Consider the following 21,059-nt stretch of genomic DNA (forward strand, 5'->3'; position numbering starts at 1 on the left):
CTTTGCTGAAACGAAAAGAAGCAGGTGCTTTTTACAGCGTATTCACACTTTCGAGTAGCGAAAGTGTCGTAGAGGGGGAACGCAACGCATTACAATCCCTAGTCCCTTCAACCTGGATTTTACTAATAAAGGGGAGGTATATACAGCTATTTGAACTTTCGTCAGGTCTCGCTGGGTAATCTTGAAAACAATAGCTTGAAAGAAAAGAGAGCTTTCATCTGTTCGTTTCTTCAAACATTGCGAGAATGGGAACGAGTCCTTTTGGCTGGAAAACAAGACTTGCAGAGAAGCCACCTTACTGCAAGTGGTCGATTGCACATTGCAATCAAGATTGTCCGATAACCGACGCGGGTTTTTTAGAGCTTACCCAAGAAAAAGTCGCAGGTGTTCAGCAGGCCTTCGTTCACCTTTCGGTGCGCAGGATTACCGCTAGACGAACGCATCGTTTGGAGGCCTTGGTCCGGCGGGGCAGCGACGGTCAAAACTGCGCATGTTCACGTTGCAGATTTGAGATACAACAGGCACAATACCAGTTTACAATGACCTTCCGAACTCATAGCCAAACCCAAGCAGACAAAGCCAAAATCTACTCACTATTGCGATGTTCACAACTATGAACACCTTGTCTAGCGACTTCTTTCCATATCGCCCCGCGGCGCCTTGACGGTAATCACCGTTCCGCCCGATGGCCTCCGCTACCGGCACACGTACCTGCTGATCGATGCCTATGCGATGCAAACGATCTTACGTTCCCGATGCTAACTGGCAGCCCCCGATAGCAAACAAACGCATGCAGCCGCACTGACTGCGCACTCGCCCGTGGGCCCCCGTTCATCGATACTCGTCGGCAATCGCCACGCAGTCACTACACTTTATTCTGGTTTCCGAGATTAACAGAGTCGGTACAACTAGTCCGGTATGTCAAAAGCGTTTTCGCGCTCCCTATCCCTATCCATAGAAAGCCTCACGAGCTATTACAACAAATGCTAGAAAACGGGAACGCTGCCGACGCAGTGGAAGAAGGCCAAGGTCATCCTGATCCCCAAGCCGGGCAAGCCATCCGACACGGATAACCTCCGACCCATATCGCTCACATCTTGCGTGGGCAAGGGGTTGGAGCACGTCCTGCTCAACAGGTGGCAAGAATATCTCGAGAAAGAAGATCTCTACCCAGAAACGATCATTGGCTTCAGGCAGCATCTAAGTAACCAAGAAGCCATGATACAACTCAAGCACCAGATCATCGACGGCAACACCGGCGACAACAAAGAAGTAGTGGGACTCGACCTGCAGAGCGCCTTCGACAAGGTGAAGCACTCGGCGATCCTATCCCAAGTCTCGAAACTCAACATGGGAGAGAGATCATACAATTACATCAAAGACTTCCTCACGGACAGAACGGCCGAGCTCAGAGCGGGGGACCTCCAAACACAGGACAAGAAGCTGGGAAGCACAGGCACACCTCAGGGATCGGTTATCTCGCCGGTGCTTTTCAATCTCGTGATGATAGGAGTGGCCGAAAGGCTCAGGAACATCAAGGAAGTCCGACATACGATATATGCGGACGACATAACGCTGTGGGTGGAAGGGGGCAGCGATGCCCACATCGAATCCACCCTACAGGCGGCTGTTGATGCGATCGAAGACCAACTCGACGGAACGGGGCTCAGATGCTCACCGAGCAAGTCGGAGCTCCTCGTCTACACACCCGTCAAGTACCGCAAACCCAAGAGCAGCCCGAGAGAGTACGATGCAATCAAAGTCAGGACCAGAGAGGGAAACGCGATCCCAAGAGTCAACAAGATCGGAGTGTTGGGAATGACGATCGAGAAGCACGGCAGAAACGGTGATACCGTCACCCGGCTCATTGCGAAAGCGGCGAACGCCACGAGACTACTCAAACGAATCACGAACAAGAAAAGTGGAATTAGGGAAGAGATCCTGATCAGACTGATCCACTCGTTCGTCATATGTCACGTAGCGTACGTGGCGAACTACCACAAGTGGAAGAAGAGCGAGAGAAACAAGATAGATATACTCATCCGCAGAGCCTACAAGAAGGCACTGGGACTGTTCGAAACAACGAGCACCAAACGCCTCCTACAGCTGAAGGTGCACAACACGCTGGAGGAGATAGCCGAGGCTCAACGCGCCGCACAGCTCGAAGGACTGTCTACGACCAAGGCCAGCCGAAAAATCCTGCACAACCTGGGAATTGGATATCAAGGCAGGGAGCAGACGCAGCTCCCCGTCCCCGATGAGATCAGGCGCTACATCAGAGTGGATTCGGTATCGAAGAACATGCACCCGGAGTATAACAAAGGGAGGAGAGCAGCGAGAGCCAAGGCGCAGATAGACCAGCACGCGGCCGACACACACGCACGCTACGTTGACGCGGCTGAGTACGCCAAGACGACGGTCGTCGTCGACGCGACCGGCACCGTTCGCACGACGGCCAGCACGAGATGCACCAAGGCAGAGCAAGCGGAGGAGGTCACCATCGCCGAACGCGACTGCCACACAGTGTTATGCGACTCGAGGCAGGCGGTGAGAAATTACGCACAAAGGCAAGATAGCGAAGGAAGCGGTGCGCACACTGCAGGCAACCAAAAACGACGATGGCAGCAGACAAGTGAGAATCAAGTGGTTCCCGGCGCACGTGGGCGAGGCGTCTCGACCGCAACGCCAACCACAACGAGACGGCACACGCCAAGGCGCGCGCGCTAACTGACCACGCCTCGGTCGACTGGCCGCTGTGGTTCAACACCAAGGACCGAATGCCCGCCTACAACGAAATAACCAAGGCGTTCCGCCTAGCTCGCAGAACTCTTCCACCCCCTTGCTCGGGGCTCAGTCGAGAGCAAGCCGTTTTATTCAGGCAGCTACAGACGGGCTCACTCCCCAGCCCGTCGCTGATGCACAGAATGTATCCCGAGACGCACCAGACAGACAAATACAGAGTCTGCCGAACAGAGACGGCTGGTTTCGCACACATTCTGTGGAATTGCGACAAGTACCAGGAAGAAGCTACGTCTGGGAGGATCCCGCTGCGACTGGAAGCAGCCGCAGGGAGCAACAATCAAGACGAACAACTCTGGGCCGTCCAGCAGGTCATGAAGGCACTGGCCCGGCAGGGAACCAGCGAGCCGGCCACGGCGAGCGGGGACCCAGGCCGCGCGGCCGGTGCCCGGAGGACGACGTAGGCCCCGTCCGGAGCGCGCGTCTACTGCAAGCCCAAATAAACGTTTTACCAATCCAACAATCGCGCTCCCTCCTTCGGCGTGGATCACTCCAACACAACTCCGACCAGCGCATCGCAAGGAACACAGCCGCCATTTTCGCTCTACTCAAGTTGACTGGTTTTGGGGTCACCTCGTTTCGCTCACAATTTCAATCAGTATTCAACGCATGGGCAACGTCATCACTTTTGTCTTGTTCATGACGTAACCGCAGTCACTGGTGAGATCATTGATGAAGCATACCAATATTGCTGCCGACCAGTAGGAGCGGGGCAAGTCGAGCGGTTTGCGACTGGCTTTGTATTGAGAGTGTTACAGAATTCCTCCCTCTCCACCCCCCCCCCCCTACTTTCTACAGTTTAGAAGGCCGCAGGAAATTGATGTCACTTATAAGTGAGTCAAGATATAGACCTTTTACCGAGAGCAAGCAGGAGAGGAGGAAAATACTCTCTAACCAGATTATTTGCGCCGGCCCATTGTTGCCAGTATCGAGTGGGCTGTGCATTTGCACGCTTCATGCATAGCAGAGCGGCCTTGCACCTCGGTATATTGTCGTTTGAGAGACTTAAATACCTTAATTAGCGCCCATTTTAGTGGTAATGTCATCTGGACAGCAATGCGTGATCCTGGAATGCACAAACAATGAAAAAAAATCGCAAGATAATTGCCGAGAGCGTATGCGGGAAGTATGCATCGACAGTCCGAGTTCGGCTGTGATATGTTTCTGCTTCACCGCTTTCCAGTCTATCCTGACTAATTTCGCCTATGGACGTTTTATGTAAGCCAGATAGACTTAGTACCATTGACGGGCTCACGAATACGATGCCCATTTCACTCACTACGCCGTAGTAACCACACACGCCGGGCAGGCCGTGCCACCCCCAATCCCTCCGCGCCAACGATACGGTGGATCTCTTCCGTCAGCGCAAGAAGAGCGTGCTAAAATTATTCTTCACTTAAACAATAAGCCAAAAGTAAAACAAAAATTGTTCTTGCGGATTTCTGACCCATGCCGTGTTATTGATAATTGCAATACAAATAAATTACGCACACATTGCCGCTGGTGCGGCGCGCGGGTCATCGTCTGCTCACTGGCTCCGCTGCTAAGGCGTCACCGAAATTTACATCTTATTTTTTTACTGATACTATGGGATCAGCAGTAAGGCAGTTTCATGACAGACCATTTACTTTAGTGCTGAACAATTACAAAGCGCCATCGGATGTACCTTCGATGCGAAACAATTTAGGCGTAGCGACGACTAGGGAGTAGCGCTTGACGAGTGCCGCAGTCCGCCTCACCATCGGGCGGCGCCGCTTTCGTAAGCGCTGCTGTATGTGCTGCGAATGTGTCGTCTTCGTTCATGGTGCCGCTGAGAGTGCAAGATTTTCAACGTTTTGCTCAACAATACGTCGTGCAAACCATGCTACGGGACGGGGGTATACGATATTGTTGCGCCACCGGACGAACACTAAGGCTACATAAAAACGTCGACGGATTGGTACTTTAGAAACTATTTCTTTTATGTGCTGGTCTTGAACCGTGGTTTAACTTGAAAGTATACATTGTTGAAGCACGACAGCTCGATCGTACACCGAAACGGGTCGCACTTCACGTTAAATCAATGCGGCGATAACTGGAAAGCGTCTTTCGTAATATCTGCATTCCGCGTTCGGTAGCTGCCCGTACGGTTCATTCGCTGTGTGTTTGAATGTGCAGTTACTATCGCGATTATAAAATATAATTGAAAATACATGTATCGTGAAAAATACAACAGATACACCCTCACTGCGGAAGTGAAGAGCAGTCCTTCGCAGTCATTCCGGCCACTACTGCTGTTTCCAACAACTGCCGCCATGCCAAACGGATGGTATGTGGATTGCGCCCGCACTCAAACAAAACACAAATAGCATCAAGGTGTCGGATAGCTTTCACGAGCACCGCGAAACAGCAGTTTTACACTACCGCACCGCAGCACCAGCACGAACAGCACAGCCCAAGATGGCGTCAAGAGGAGCTGGAGCGGACTTTCCCAGTTTGGCTCATACGGGGAGCCACCTTCAAACTAAAATGGCTGCACCCAGGCATCGAAACTAAAAAGGTCTATACGCTACGTTCGTGCTGCCATGACACCCTGCAGACGGCCTAGTGTGTATAGGTAAGTGCTGACTGCTTAAAAATACTGCGCTTTGTTTGAAGTCGTGACGGCTCGTCACAAACAGATAATGTTGTTTCCCTAAATCGCTCAACTCAAGCCACATTTCATGATAGGTGCATTGAATGTTGGCCTTTTTTGTTCTCGTTTTACAGACTTTATCGCAATAGCAGCCATATAGGAAGAGCAGTCTATACTGTAAGCAAAAAATTAAAGGCTGCTGGGCGCAGGTACGCAGATTATATTCTGGCCGTGGTGGCCCCTTTTCGATGGAGGCAAGAATCGTGGCTCCCATGTGCGGCGTGAGGCCAGTTAAAGAACCCTTAATGGTCCACTGTTCCGGTGATGTCCACAACGGCATCCCTCATAGCCTGGTTCGCGTTGCTGTGTTAGCCCCTACACGACAAAAAGAACACCGAATTGTGCACATCTATTGCCTGTACTATGAGGCCTGTTTTACTCTGGTTAATTTACAATGAGTCTGTAGGATTAAAGTTGTACGCTATTGGAATTCCAATATTTTTTTTATTTGGTTATGTAGCGGTCAAGTACAACTGTCGCTTCAGCATATATTTCCTTGGTAACTCCTGATATTAGTCTATAAGTGACAATATTTGCATGCATGTGGTTGTGGTTTTGCATATTTTCACAGCTATGTTTTACATCTGGTTGCAATCCGACATCCTAACGTCATTATTCAAAGAATGGCTTGTTACTGTGGCAAAAGATATGTGGGCAGAGAAGGGGCCGCTGCGCTGAACGCCAATGCAGTAGGTTCAAACGCACAGTAAATTAGTTACTAATGAAACATTCATTGCCCTTGGTATGGGGACACTCGCTTATGGCACAAGGAACTTTAACAGGCGAAGGAAGATATTTTTAAGCGGCAGTTTACACTGTGAGGGCTGAGCTATGGCTGGAATGAGGAGGCCGAGTGCGAACTAGTCATAAAACGAGTTCACATGTTTTCATATACTGCAAAGGCGCGCAGTGCGCGGCTACATCGCACGACTGCTTAGCTTGGCGGCTGGCAGCTCACTCCCTGGTTGGCTGATGCTCGACTCTGCGCAGGGCGGGAGGCGATCGGCGGACGGACCACTATGGTAAGCTTGGTAAGCAAGGTTGGGGTGGCCAGGAGGTGCTGCCACCTCACATCTGGCCCCTCCTTTTTGTCAAAGTCCTGTTTGACTTGCTTTTGAGAATTGGCGCACCTCCTTCTTGTGGAGGCTTGGGAGACGTTCTTGCGCTTCCGCTTGCACCTTGGACTATTTCGGAGGCCTGGGAGCCTTGGGCTTCTTCCACTTCTTGGGCTTGGACTCCTTCGAAGGCTTTGGAGCGTTGAACTTCATAGGCTTGGGCTTCGGCTCTTTCGAAGACTTTGGAGGCTTGAACTTCATAGCCTTGGGCTCTTTCGGAGCCTTGGCAGCCTTGGGCTTTTTCAGCTTGGGCTCTTTCGAAGGCTCCCCTTCATTGGGCTCCTTGTGTCCGCGTTTTTTGCTCTTTTGTTCGGGTACAGTAGGCGGCACATCCGTACATGGCAGCTAAGGAAGCAGCAAAAGCATGCTGTCAGGGCTCTCTGGAGGCATAACGCCCTCCAGTGGGCAAAGATCATTCACAGCAGCTGGCGTCCCACTCGGGACACCCACCACAGGCAGCGAATGAAGTAAACTTTCCAAGTCTTGATCAGAGTTCGTAGGCGTAGGCAGGGAAGAAGGTTGGCTCGGAGGCTGGTAGCTATCCACCGTGCTAGGAAACAAGGTGGACACAATGGGCTTTTCGGTGACACTGATAATGCTGAAGATGCAGCTGCCATGCCAAAAGAGGTTGGACCCTGCTGCTCGAGCTGTGGTTGTAGAGCATGAGGTCGCAGTGCCTGAGGTTGCAATATTTGTAGCTACAGTGATGGGGGCTGTACGTACTGTGTCTGAAATGACTGTGGCTTTTAAAAAGCTGGTGGTGTTCATGTGGGCCATACGTAAAGACCTGAGGATATGGCGGCTGTTGACCTGGAGGCAATTCCTCGGGTTACTGCGCAGGAGCAGTAGACAGCACCTGCTGCCTTGGCTGAGAGTACAGAGCAGGAGCAGTAGACAGTCCAGAGATAGCTGCTTGCGGATACTGCTTCTTTGGTGCCCGTATGACACTTCCGGAGGCAGAATGGTGAAGCTCAGCTGGATTGGGTAGCTCAAACACCAGCTTTGTTCCACTTGCGCAAAAGCAGTCCTCACCGAGGATCACAAGTAAAATATTACTTTCGATGGCGACTGCTTCTACCAAAGCTGTGACGGGGCCCACTGTAATCTTCAAGTAGACTGTGCATTCTGGAAGAATGCTTGATCCACCTACGACAGCTATAGGCGGCTGTGTCCAGGGGACCAGGAGAAGGTCTCTGACTGCGGCGTTCGTCACTATAGTCATTTTGGACCCTGTGTTTGGAAAGACGTCGTAGACACCCAGGAGTGGGATGTTGGCAGTGAAGAAAGAACACTCTAGCTGAGAACCAAGCACATTTTGCTGAGGAGTGGCGTGCAATGCAGGGACTGCTGCGTGAAGTGGGGTGACTACTGTGGCTGCCTGCTGTTTGGCATCCGTCTGTTTGCTCGCTGTACATTTTGAAGCTAGATGACCCGTTCCACGACACTTGAAGCAGACAGCTTCATTAGTGACTGGCCTGGACGAAATGCAGGGGTGCCATAACGTTGGGATAGAGCTAAATATCGACCTTCCTTTTCATCAGGCGGGAGGTCTGCTATGTGAGGGCGAGTTGTAGGCACATGGCTGATCCTGGAGTCGCATGTAGTAGAAGATTCCACTTCTGATAATATTTTCCTTGAAGGGACTTGCCTGGAACGGGGACTTCCTTTATTATCAAAGCGAGGAGTCTTCTCGGGGTGATGGGCTGCGACCTGCACATGTTGCAATGTGCGGTCGAGCTGGATGCAGATGTCAACGAAGCTGAATACCGACGACGGGCATTGAGCAGCTATGCTTGTCGCGGTGAAAGTGCACAAAATACCTTGTAAAAGATACTCAATTTTCTGGGGCTCTGTCTGCGGCACCGGGCTTTTCTCTATGATGTGAAGCTTTGCATAGGCACAGTCGCGGAGCGACTGAGGGCTGGATTGCACCAGGGTCAAAACTTGCTGTTGCCATTGTATTAAAGTCAACTGCTCGGCGAACGCCTTTAAGAAAGCTGTCCGCCATGAGTCCTACGTCGGAAACTTGGCGCCAGTTTTTTGCTGTTCTTCTCAGCTTACTTGCAGCGATGAGGCGAGTTATTTCCGGGGACTATGATACTAGCTGCTGCGTTCGTTGAAGTTCCCCCATCCACAAACGCGTACTTTGCTTGTGGCAGTCCTCAAACAAAGGCAAGGTCGACGATACGTCAGGCATTATTGTCGCGTGGATATGCGGCATATACGACACTGAATATAGCGGCGACGGCGTTGTAAAAAATGGCACTTCAAATGGCTCCTGGCGGTGCTGCTGTCCGCTGCCAAATCCAGGCGTCGTTACATAGGGCTGTTGGTGCTGAGGCGGCGTGAAAAGTTCATGCGCTGGCACGGCGGAAGCGTCACACACACCTAGCGGTTGCGCGGCAAACAATAGCGGCGGTAGGCCTAGCGAGCCGGGCACATGTGACGGCAAATGTTCGGGGAGCTGTGTTCTGGCGGACGCAGAGGCGAGCTATGTAGGAGACAACGACGCCGCGGGAGCTGACGCCGGTCTGGGCGCTTGTGCAGGCATGGCTGTGCGGGTAACTTCCCAACTGTTCTCCGACATCGCGCGTACTTGGAGATACAAAAGGGCAGTAACGTGAGGCGTAGGAGGCTGCGGGTGAGCGGCGAAGCATTGTTCAAGTCGACTGCGCCAAATTTGAGGGCTGGTCTATGGCTGGAACGAGGAGGCAGGGCACGAACGAGTCATAAAACGAGTTCACTTGTTTTCGCTTACTACAAAGGCGCGCCGTGCGCAGCTACATCGCACGACTGCTTTGCTTGGTGGCTGGCGGCTCACTTCCTGGCTGGCTGATGCGCGACTCTAGCGCAGGACGGGAGGCGATCGGCGGACGGTCCACTATGGCTATCTGCCGGGTAGCTTGTTCAGCAATGTGGGGCGGCCAGGAGGGGCGGCCACCTCACAACACAGGCGCCAGCGATGTAGTTATCGGCAAAACGTGTAAATATTCGGCGGTTCATAAAACATCGCATCGTAGTAATTTATGGCTGTAGGGATTAATGGTTGATTGTTGGGTTGTAGGCGATGCTGATTTAGTGAAATAATTAAATTTAATCGACTAATTAAGGAACTGAAAAATTAGTAGATTGAAAGGCGGTGTTGAACTGCGTCCAAATGCCCAAAGTGAAAAGCAAATTGCTTGATGATTGTAATTAAGAATGTTTAGACTGATTGATGAAAAAATAATTGAAATAGTTGAAAATTTTCAAAAGGGGTAATAAATGGTGTCTGAATGCTCACAATTAAGAAGAAGAAATGGACATGGGCAGGACATGTAGTGCGAAGAGAGGATAACCGATGGTCGCTGAGGGTAACAAACTGGATTGCAAGGGAAGGAAAGCGTAGCAGGGGGCGGCAGAAGGTTAGGTGGGCGGATGAGATTAAGAAGTTCGCAGGGGTCAAGTGGATGCAGCTAGCACAGAACCGGGTTAAGTGGAGAAATATGGGAGAGGCCTTCGCCCTGCAGTGGGTATAATCAGGCTGATGATGATGAATGCTCACAATAAAAAGTCAATGGTCTATTATGCTTATTATTAAAGTTTAGTGTGTAACTGAATAATTAACTAATTGAAATCGTTTAAGTATGAACAATGCTCATCACGTCATATTGATCAGAATGGCAATCCCAGGTTTGCTGGTGCTAGGTATATCGGCGTGCAAAAAATTAATAAATGACAAAAAAACAAAAGTTGGTGAAAACAGAAACGTCGTCCGTGTGTGTGAAACGCAGTCGCGTGTGTCTACTTTTGTATATATCAGCTTGCAGCTGGAAACTGCCATGCTTGTCAGATTCATAGTGCAGGACAAGTTAGAAATATAATTCATTCATACACTAAATGTAAAATACCTTTGGAAAACACTGTGGCGAGGATTGTACTGCATAACTAATACCCGTGTCGAGCGCGCAAAATAAAGTGCACTTACGGCGAGTGTCACCTACGAAAAGTGCACTTTACCGCTGCTAAACGCCGTAACATAAGTGCACTTGCCAAAGTGTGCACTCAAGTCGGAGTGCGTTCGCAAAACAGACTTCGAGGGCTGAGTGCGTATCCTCGCTAGCCTCGCTGGCAGAAATTTCTTCGTCACAAATGTATTATATGTAATAGATATCTACACAAGTTGTTTTTACGTCTTTTCTACATATTTTTATCGGAGGAATTGTTTTATAACAGCGACGGGCAAAATATCACATTACAAAAACATAATGTAACCGTATACGCAACTTCCAAATTAAGCGTGTGCGTCACTGCGGCGACGCCATTTTCAGCTAGTGGGTGGTTGTTGTTGATGGTGTTTGTTAATTTGGGGTCTCCGAATGATGTCCCGGTGCCAAATTTTAGGCATTTTTTGTGTGTTTTACTACTTTAAGAAGCACTTCTCTGATCTTCACGCTCGGAGGTTGCAATTTCTTTTTCTCAAATATATTTTTCAGTTGCCAGTTTCGTACCAACGAGTGCTAATGCGAGTGCACTCCGCTTTCCTGTTTGAGCACTGTATAGCGTCAAGTGTCTTTCGAGCGGCGAAGTGCACCTCTCGTAAGTGCACTTTAAATTGCACGCTTGACTGGGGTATAAATGTTTAATTTGTGCAGAGGGCAGAGCTATGACGGCTTATTTTCACTGAAACTTTCATTTATCAGCATGTAGCATGTTATGAAGTCAAACGCCACATAATGAAAGGTTTTTACAAGGTAGTGTGAAATCATCATCATCATCATCATCATCCTGACTGTACCCACTGCAGGGCGAAGGCCTCTCCAATATTTCTCCACTTAACCCGGTTCTGTGCTAGCTGCATCCACTTGACCCCTGCGAACTTCGTAACCTCATCCGCCCACCTAACTTTCTGCCGCCCCCTGCTACGCTTTCCTTCCCTTGGAATCCAGTTTGTTACCCTAAGCGACCATCAGTTATCCTCTCTTCGCACTACATGTCCTGCCCATGCCAATGTCTTCTTCTTAATTTCCACTAGAATGTCGGTAACGAGTTATTTCTCTGACCCACTCTGCATGCTTCCTATCTCTTAATTTTACCCCTACCATTTTTCGTTCCATAGCCCTCTGGGTTGTCCTCAACTTAAGTAGAACTTTCTTGGTTAGCCTCCACGTTTCAGCCCCATAGGTGAGTACAGGTAAGATGCAACTGTTGTATACTTTCCTCTTGAGTGATACCGGTAGGTTGCTAGTCATAATCTGTGAATGCTTACCAAATGCGCTCAATCCCAATCTTAGTCTTCTTTTTATTTCCTTTTCATGGTCCGTGTCTGAGGTTACTACCTGTCTTAAGTAGACATATTCGCCTACTACTTCCAGTACTTTGCTACCTAATGTAAACTGCTATTCCTTCGCGAGGCTGTTGAACATTACCTTTGTCTTCTGCATATTTATTTTCAAGCCTGCCTTTCTACTTTTCTTGTCTAGGTCACCAATCATTACTTGCAGTTCATCCTCCGAGTTGCTTAGCAAGGCAATGTCATCAGGTATTCGCAGATTACTGAGGTATTCTCCATCTACCCTTATCCCTAACTGCTCCCATTCCAAGTCTCTGAATACCTCCTCTAAGCAAGCTGTGAATAGTACTGGGGAGATTGTGTATCCTTACCTAACAGCTTTCTTTCTGTGAAATATTGGCAGTCAAGTAAGTGTTTCTCTTTAGGGTGGGAACTTCGTGTCCATGCTAAGTTGCATTCATTAGGGCAATTTTTCTTGTGTTTATTACCATCCGCTCTTATTTCTGCCACCTGCTTGCTTCAATTTACACCATATGAGAAGGAGCTATACAGAAAGTTGGATGGGAGGAGTTTATAGGTATAACGCCAATAGGTAACACATATAGGTCAGAGAAATAACTCAAGTCATCTACATTCTAGTGGAAACCAAGAAGAAGAAATCGGCATGGGCAGGCTATGTAGCTTTTTCAGACTGCCGTGAAGACGTCCAGCCCAGCAATGGTCCGGGTGCTCGTCGACGGCTATGGACGCCGATAAGCATAGTGTGAATGTTTACTGAAACCTCACATGCTTATAAGTATCCGTATGATTGTAGAAGAGTTAGAGATTCTAAAGTAATCGCGAGCCTTATATGCAGATCAGTTTTCAGTACAACGCCCTCACTATTATCGGCGTCCATAGCCGTCGACAAGCAGCCGTACCATTGCTGTGCAGGACGTCTTCACAGCCATCTGTAAAAGTTTGGGCCCTTTAAGCAGTCGCAGTCATCGGAACGCTTTATTACCTTCATTAGGACAGCGTCCTCAGTTTGTTGCAAAACTTCATCGCGTATCGCTGTTCCGACCTTTGCTTCAGTTTTATCGACGCTGCTACGGAACAGGGGTGACTCCGAAGCCCGTCTACACGCTTCGTCTGTTCGAAGCCAACTGAACTCGTCTCGCTGTGAAGCTGAAGGGTCCCCCACCATTCCACGAAAACGGTTTTGCAATCGCACTGATACGTGTGCAACGCCGCGACCAGTTTCATTTGCACCTTTAGGACAGACCCTGTATGTGGAATGGAGTTTCACCTAAATGTTCCACATAAAACCGTCACAATTTAACAGGAGCATTGTTCCAGAGATACTGTCAACTTTGTGTGAAACACTGCCCCACATATATAAATGGAACGTTTTAGAAAAAACGTACCGCTTATTAACTAGAACTATGTGGAACCAGGTCAAGAGTGCACATAAGGTTTCACACATTCTTAAGAAGGTTGGTCTGCGGTCACATGAGAGAGTGGTGTTTAGAGTCCAAAATAGATTGCTGTACTTGTACAGTATGACTTGCCCTGTTGAGAAGCGCAAGCCTGGCTGTACTATCAGGCACAGGGAGACCTCTGTCCCTTACAGGCAAGCGGTGGTCTAAAAGCTTCCCTTGCCATGCAGAAAATTCTGCATCCGGCCAACGGGCAGGTGCCTAAACGCACGCCTGAAAGAGCACTGAAAGAAAGTAAGCAGTGATGCCGTAGGCGGGCATTTGGCCGAGAATTGCAGAACGTGTGACACAAGGCCTGCCTGGCGACCAGTGTTCGACAAAAATGTGGTAATTTAACTTCACCGCGACCAAATCACTTGAGGCATTGCTGAGGCGTCCGAGATTGCGCAATCAGTACCTGGATGTGCAAGCACGCCATCACTATCTCAGTCAGTAAGAGAACTTCAATCTTTAGCGCGAGCGGGTGTTCCCGGCAGGTGCTGAGCATGCGCTTCGGATGTGGGTGTCAATTGCGCTATTCGTCACTTCCTGCTTGAATTTTTCGGGAATATATATAGGCAACGGGCATTTCCTAGGAGCCGCCGCCATTGCCTAGCAAGCCAGCGCTACCCTGCGAGCAGCGGGAAGGGTATTGCAGGATCGCTCCGGCGTAGGAGTCAGGGTAGCGTAGCGAGAAACCGAAGGCATTCTAAAAGAAATTGGGCGGCGAAATAGATATTCCTGCGGAAATTTATGCCTTATGTGTTTTCATTAGGAATTTTTATTTTGCAGAGGCAGCTTAAATGTGAGCCGCACTGTTTTGAAACAGGACACGTATATAACGCGAATTAGGTTATGTTTGGCTCCTCTGGAAATTAACACAGCAAATTGCACGCCTCTGACGATCCGCGCGCAGCCGCACTGCCTCTAAAAACACCTGTATTAGACGGGCTGATAGGTCTGTGTACTTTTAGATGGCTTTCACATGGCTATTGACCAGCGCAGTAACACGTACAGCCTTTATCAGAAGTTAACAGCCCATAGCGTTTGCTTTTAAGCCGTATAATATGAATTCTGTAATAATCCTGAAAGTCCTAGCCATTGGAGAGGGTAGGACGAAAAATCCTCTTGCCTTTAGCAGGTATACAAACCTGGGAATGAATTACGAGCCACATAGTATCGCTAAGAAGTAAACCCCCTGGGCTGTAAACTTTTGATAAAGGCTGTACGTCACTTATCATTTGATGATGCGGCATAATTTCGATGTCTCAACTGTGCGGGACCCGAACTCCCTATGCATGGTCCCTTAAAAACCTTTTAATAGTGATTTCGGCTAAGAAGTCTCTGAATGAAACCTAAACTGTCTCCGCTCATTCCGAAACACTGTGATTGTCCCAGTGAGAAAACGAAATCATGCTGCGCCGCGTACCTGGCCGCAAGAGCCGTCATGCAGTAGTTTTTAGCATTATTATAGGATGAGAATCACAGGACTTTGTGAGGACACCGCAGTACTTCCGACGTCCTGAGGCTGTGTGCAGGACAGCAAGAACAACAAAAATGGTACGACTTAATGTAGGTAAACTGATTCGTTGGCACGAGTAAAAGCTTTTCGACACTGATGGAAGGGGATGAAGACACGACGTGCGATAAACGTTATGATTATGATATTTTCACCTCGGTGGAGACCGGTGATAATCCTTTGGCATGACCTAAATAAGAAAATAGGCATGCATATTTGGAAAAACTTCGTGAACTATTTCTTTTTCGCACTCTCCCAGCATACCCCTCAAGTTACCAGATGTTAATTTAGATCACGTACGATGGGCTCAGCAGAATGTTTCAGGTAACATCTATTTCTGCCGCAGTCGACTCCACGTGCCATTGTTTCTGAAATCGGCATATATTTTCAATCAAATAGGAACTGCCTACGACAGGTACAACAAACGTAACGTATTTGTGATGGTAGACGTAGAGCGAGGCGGAAATTCGTTTTTTTTTTTTTCTAGAAAGTTTTTATATCGCCTGGCAATTGGTCTGAGTGTCGGTTTTATAACACGGATAATGGCCCTCTTTGCCTTAGAAAGGAGGACAAAATGCTGGCTACCTATTCTGTGCTGTTCGAGGAGGAAATTAAGATCAACGTTGCGTAAGCTGCATCCATAGCATTCATCCCCCGAAAAGCGCTGTATCCAGCCTGAGGTAACGAACGTTTGCGCAAGATCAAACTAACAGTCTAAGCAATCAAACAGGGTTCATAGAAAAATATATGTTCATGCCAGCAGAAACGACAACGCAATGACTTAGGTTTAAAACCGCCTGTCTTTGTTAACTGAGAACGCAGCAGCCTCCTCGCAACAAACGGATTCCAGCTCTTTCCCACGCGCGGCCGGCTACCATATGCTGCAACACGTGCGCTCCTCGCCGCGAGCGGCGCTACTGTCGACGCCGGAGTGACGTTTGCCCGTTGCCTATATTTATAGCTGATCATGCAAAATTTCAGTTGATAGTTAGCGCTGGTCATTGTCCATTCACTTGTCGCATCTTCCTGTGTGCGCAATTCTTTCCAGCTTACAAAAAGACCTAAAGAGGAGAAATAGAAATGCTGCAAACTTCGGCTTGGTTATTAGGTCTACCGCTGTGCGTTACTGTTACTTCCTCAAACTTTTATTCTATTGAATTCAATTATGCACATTGACACCGTAATCACATACCTCTTATTTTTCTTCAATTAACACCGGCATACTGAGTCGAACGACATCAATCTTCTGGAAGAAAACTTGCGCAGCGGCATGCGCGAAGTTTGAAGCCGCTGTTGTGTCAACATTAGAAAAGCCTCACACCCAATTTTCACCTCAACCACCCATTAAAGAAAAAATTATTGACTGAGATTTTGCTTCAGCCTGCTTTTGTGCCGTCTCCATGGTTTTGTGATCCTCCTTTAATTCGCAAGGGTATTTTAGTCTATTGAACACGTTTGTTAGCAGGGTTTAGATTCATAGAATTGCCAGTGACAATTCGCAATAACCAAAAAGTTTTATCATGCCTGTACAAGAGCCGCGATTTCGTAGCACATGTATACTTGCTAGTGTACGGACCCAAGATAATATGTTTTCTTTTGGATCATAAAAAGCAACAGAAAACGTTGTTGGTTCAAAAAATGCGTAGGTCAAAACGATTCGTGTAAACTTTTGTCTTTACAATGATAGCAAACTAGCCGGCAGGTTATAGGTGAACTGGATTTTGTTATGCCATTGACGCCACAACTAAACATCCTTACTCATTCTCGATCTCACGAAACGTGTCTTTTGAAATCAACTCGCCCAACTGTCCATCCTATTATCAAATAAGGCTGGCAGGGCTTCGAGTGTTAGCGGTGCCAAGTCTCATAATCCAAGCTTACTACAGACGAGTGCCCTATGATGGAACCCGACAGAGCGCTTGAGAAGGCGGTACTGTTCTGTCTGGTTGACTAGAGCACTAGGTCTTAAATTTTGATTTTGAGTTTACAGGAGCCACAAAACTCTTTTCAAACTGACAAGAACCTATCAGCTGGTAAAGGACGCTCCCATGCTATTGGCCATTTGTTGGGACAAGTTGATGATGATGCTCACTGTCGACGCTGCGTCATCGCACGTCGACGCCGCGGACCACTTCTCTCCAATGGCTGCTCTTGTTTATTGTTATCAACTGACGCAGAGTCGCAGTGCACGGAATCAAAAATCGTATTATTCGAAGAATATGACCACCTGAATAGCTACTGCGGTGGCCTGTATCAACACACCTGGTGATAAAAACAGGCAGAAAACTGACGCATGATCTGTTGTGGTACATCAACGTCACAATTCCATAATCTATCACATTTTCCCTCTTAGTGTTTCTTGCGGTAAAGTCACACACGACGACGTTGGCGAGAGAAACGCCGGAGCGGCTGCGATGTCTCGGGGTCTGAAGACGGCGCTTGACGTAGAGAAAAGAGCGAACGAGGACCAGGTTCGACGGTATGAAGCCCGGGAGTAAGAACACCATGCTCTGCGATCGTGACACTGGTTCTGTCGGTGCACAGTTCTGTCTGCAGGACGCAGCTCGTACATCACCTGTCCTATCCGTAACAAAACGTTAGCAGACAACCATCCCTCAGTGACCGGAAGGTTGCCCTTACATGAAGCAGCCCGACTGCAAACCTCGTTGTGGCAGCTGCAGAAAACATCTTGCGTCACTCTCGTCTGGATGGATGCTTGATTGGGTGGACATGAAATTTCGGCCCACCCTGACTGCAGCTGGCGATTTCCCGGTCTCTGTGTGTGACGTAGAGTACTATTTGAGCAGAAAAGCGAAACCTTGCATAGTACGGTGCGCTGTCTCTGTTTCCTAATGAGGGGGGGGGGGGGGGGATTGGATCTGGTGACGTGCATGTCGTCCCCCGGCCAGCAGGATGGGCCGTGCGGTTAAGGCTGCTAGGCTTTGTCCAGTTACAACGGCCTGCGGTCAGTATTGGTGTGCGCCGGAGCCCGTACTGTGGGGTTGCGAATCCCCAGGGTGTTGTCAGCGTAGCCCTCCCCGTGAGCGTGCCCGCCCACACAGCTAACTGCCTGACCCGTGTCAGATCCTGAAGGGGCTCGGACTGGGCACGTTGAATACGGTCAAAAGGAGAACTAATTAAAAAATATCTCGGTGCGAAGAGCGCATCTCCCAGCCGTTAACATTTTTGAGAACGGGTCCTCGCGGGGCCGCGGCTGGGGCAAACCAAGCTAAGGTTTTAGGGCACTTACCTTGAGGCGAAAACGATGGCGGCAGAGTAGCCTTTGTGATTTCTAGTAAGCCCAAAACTTGGGAAAAGAACAGTGGTGGCACTTTTCACAGTCAGTAACTTGAATGAAAACGCATAACTACTCAGGGCAGCTGGACTCCACGATGATATGAGTCCGTTGGATGGCCGAAGGAAAGCCCAGCCGGCCGTCAAGGAAACGACTGCTTAGCTCGCGTAGTACGCGAGGACTCGCGGCGTGCTGGCTCATATGCTCGCACGCAAGGGGAAGTGGAGACCCCTTGCGAGGAACGGAGTCGGTATGGTTGACCGAGGGAAAGCTCAGCCGGCTGTCAAGGGAACGAAAGTATAGTGCTCTAGAATATTGGGCAGTGTGACGACCGGCGCCGGAGAGCGGGCGGCTTTTGTGATGACAGGAACCGACTCCCGCAAGAGGGAGCGACGTGCAACAGGGGTGCCACGTTCGCCGCTCGGCGCGTAGCGGCCGCGGGGATAGCGGGGGTACAGAGGAGGGGCCCGGTTCTCTCTGGAGCTATTTTAACACGCTACGCAAATGGTGCGATATTTAATAAAGGGGCTACACTTATTACAAGTGCTTAAACTCATCCCTGCCATTTCATTACGTTAATCTGGAGACGCCGTGGTCGTTTGGACAGTCCCACGAAGCAGCGCGCGATGTTTGAATCACTATTTCAAACTCTTTCAACATTTCTTCCTGCGGACAGCCATATATCGCCCAGATGAGCTTGCACTTAAAGTTTTCAACGAAGCGTGGTGTTTTGCATTCGTTCTTCCAGTAAGGAAATAAAGGCTACTGCCGAGGAGCGCTATTAACACGCGGAGAATAACAGTATACATGCGAATCAAAGCTTGTGCTTCGTAAGGTCTCTTAGGAACAGCTTATTTTTTATGAACCTTATTTACGAACACCTGCTTACATTTTGCTGCTTGTGCTTATTAATACATAACAACGTTTATCTTAAATCATCAGTAATTTGTAATATATCTCTTTTTTGGTGTTCTTTATGTGCCCTATAATCACCGCTTATAGAAATAACAAATACAGTATCCGAGCAAAACACATTTATTTATTACCGTTCTAATGTAAAGCACTGCGGTATTTAGCGGCAAAAAGAAAAAAAAAAGGAAAATATACGTGACTCAAGCATTTATTCTCTGTTCGTGATTAAAAAATACATATATCGCGGACATTTGTTTACGTGCCGCTGACCAAAGGGTGAATCAGCTATTTAGATTTAAAAAATGTCAAGTACAGCTATAGGACAATACTTCAGATAACATTTGAAGAATTAAGCCTGTCACATACGTATACGAGGGAATACGTTCATAGTGGGCACTTGAGAGCGGACGCTTTATTGGCATCAAATGGTACAGAGCAAAAAAAAAAAACACTTATAATTGCGCGTCGTATTGGCAGATATGATGCAGTTCTTGGCGCGCACCGCAAGAAAACGAAAAATGCGAAAACGGTGACGGGCACCAAATGCATGATGCAATTAGTATAAGGCCGAATTCAGATGCGGACACTAATGCGTGTTTATTCTTCGAGTGTGTGGTATGGGAAATGTGAGTAGTCGACTGGATAAACTCGCCAACTACTGCTTGCGGGACTATAATCGGGCTACTTGCCGCGGGTACTCTTTGCAGAACTAATGAGGCTATAATTGTTAACAAGGTTGATATTACACGTGGAATACTCCAAGGGAATTCAGTTATTTTCCCTTTGAGAACTCTTGTCGTGGTTCGCTTATTCGCAAAGAGCGAAGCCGCAAAAACACAAGAACTTTCATTATTTCAGGTGTGAGCTTTCTGGTGCTCTAATAGGTAACATTTTTGAACCTCCACATTTTAGATGAAGGTTGCAAAATCTGAAGTGCAAAGGCGTCCAAAAGGATCGTACACCCGAGCCAAATTTTGGGGCAAATTGCGACGATAGCTTAGAGCCTATGGCGCAGTTTCTGTTCGTGGCGAAAAACCGTGCTGACCTCACAACCTCTCTTTCGCTGAAGAATTATGTAGCGGAAGAGAATTAGGCGTACACTATAACCTCTGCGTCCTCTATTTTCCATCGTTCTTTTTTTTTTTCAAAGCTATTCTTTTTTTTTCCTTTTTTCATTTTATATGTGCACCAAAACAGGACTAGAGCGATCTTCTGGGGTCAATGACATACATATTACCGGTTGCTTGAGCACGCAGAATAAAAACTACCTAGAATGAAAACATTTTCTGGAACAATTAGGTCATTGTCAAACTATAATGCATTGAGATTAAATGTCTTAAGTATAGCACGCATCTCTGGGAACTTAAAGTTACCCGTTACAGCAATGTTCCAATTTATGGAAAGAAAATAAAATGGTTTGTTCCTATATTAGTGCAGTTTTACGAAGCTGTTGACTTAAATTTAGACGCTTATATCTACGCGTTCGATTGCAGCCTTTTTGTGTGCTTTCTTCTTGATTCCCAGGCATCCATTTGGTTCTTAAGCTCGATTGTTTCCCTTTTTTTATTGCCTGTCATATTTCTCCATTTTTCTTCGTCTTTAGCTGCCTGCTTTCTTCTCCGTCATGCGTTTGCTGCGCCGCACGACAATTCCAAACGTTTGTTCACATTCGCGGTCGCTCTTTTCACGGCGCTGCGTGCCTCCTTTCTCCCTCCCTTGTAGGCGACACGTCTCTTTTCTTTTTTTTTTTTTCTGTGCGTCCTTTACTTCCCACTTCTTCCACCTTTACTGACCCACTGTGTTTAGTTATTTAGTAGCCGTTTACCTAGTGTCGTTCGTTTTTCATGTCTCTACCACTATGCGGGGTAGTCCATATTTGATTCATTCGAACTGAATGCCGACTTTTCTTGTGGCTTCAGGTAACTTAATGTAGTCGGCATAGTCTGCGCGTGAAACAACGGAATATACTATTTTTGGCTGTTTTGATAATGGGGTTACTGTGGCCAGCTTTAGTCA

General features: G+C 48.2%; 1 pseudogene; it reads left to right on the forward strand.

Annotated features, from left to right (window-relative positions):
• Positions 1 to 1,025: 1,025 nt before the first annotated feature.
• On the forward strand, positions 1,026 to 3,203 carry LOC146175261 (uncharacterized; annotated as a pseudogene).
• The last annotated feature ends 17,856 nt before the right edge of the window (positions 3,204 to 21,059 follow it).

The sequence above is a fragment of the Amblyomma maculatum genome, chromosome 11, assembly GCF_055883805.1.
Source record: "Amblyomma maculatum isolate TAMU_Amacu chromosome 11, ASM5588380v1, whole genome shotgun sequence".
Taxonomy (NCBI): domain Eukaryota; kingdom Metazoa; phylum Arthropoda; class Arachnida; order Ixodida; family Ixodidae; genus Amblyomma; species Amblyomma maculatum.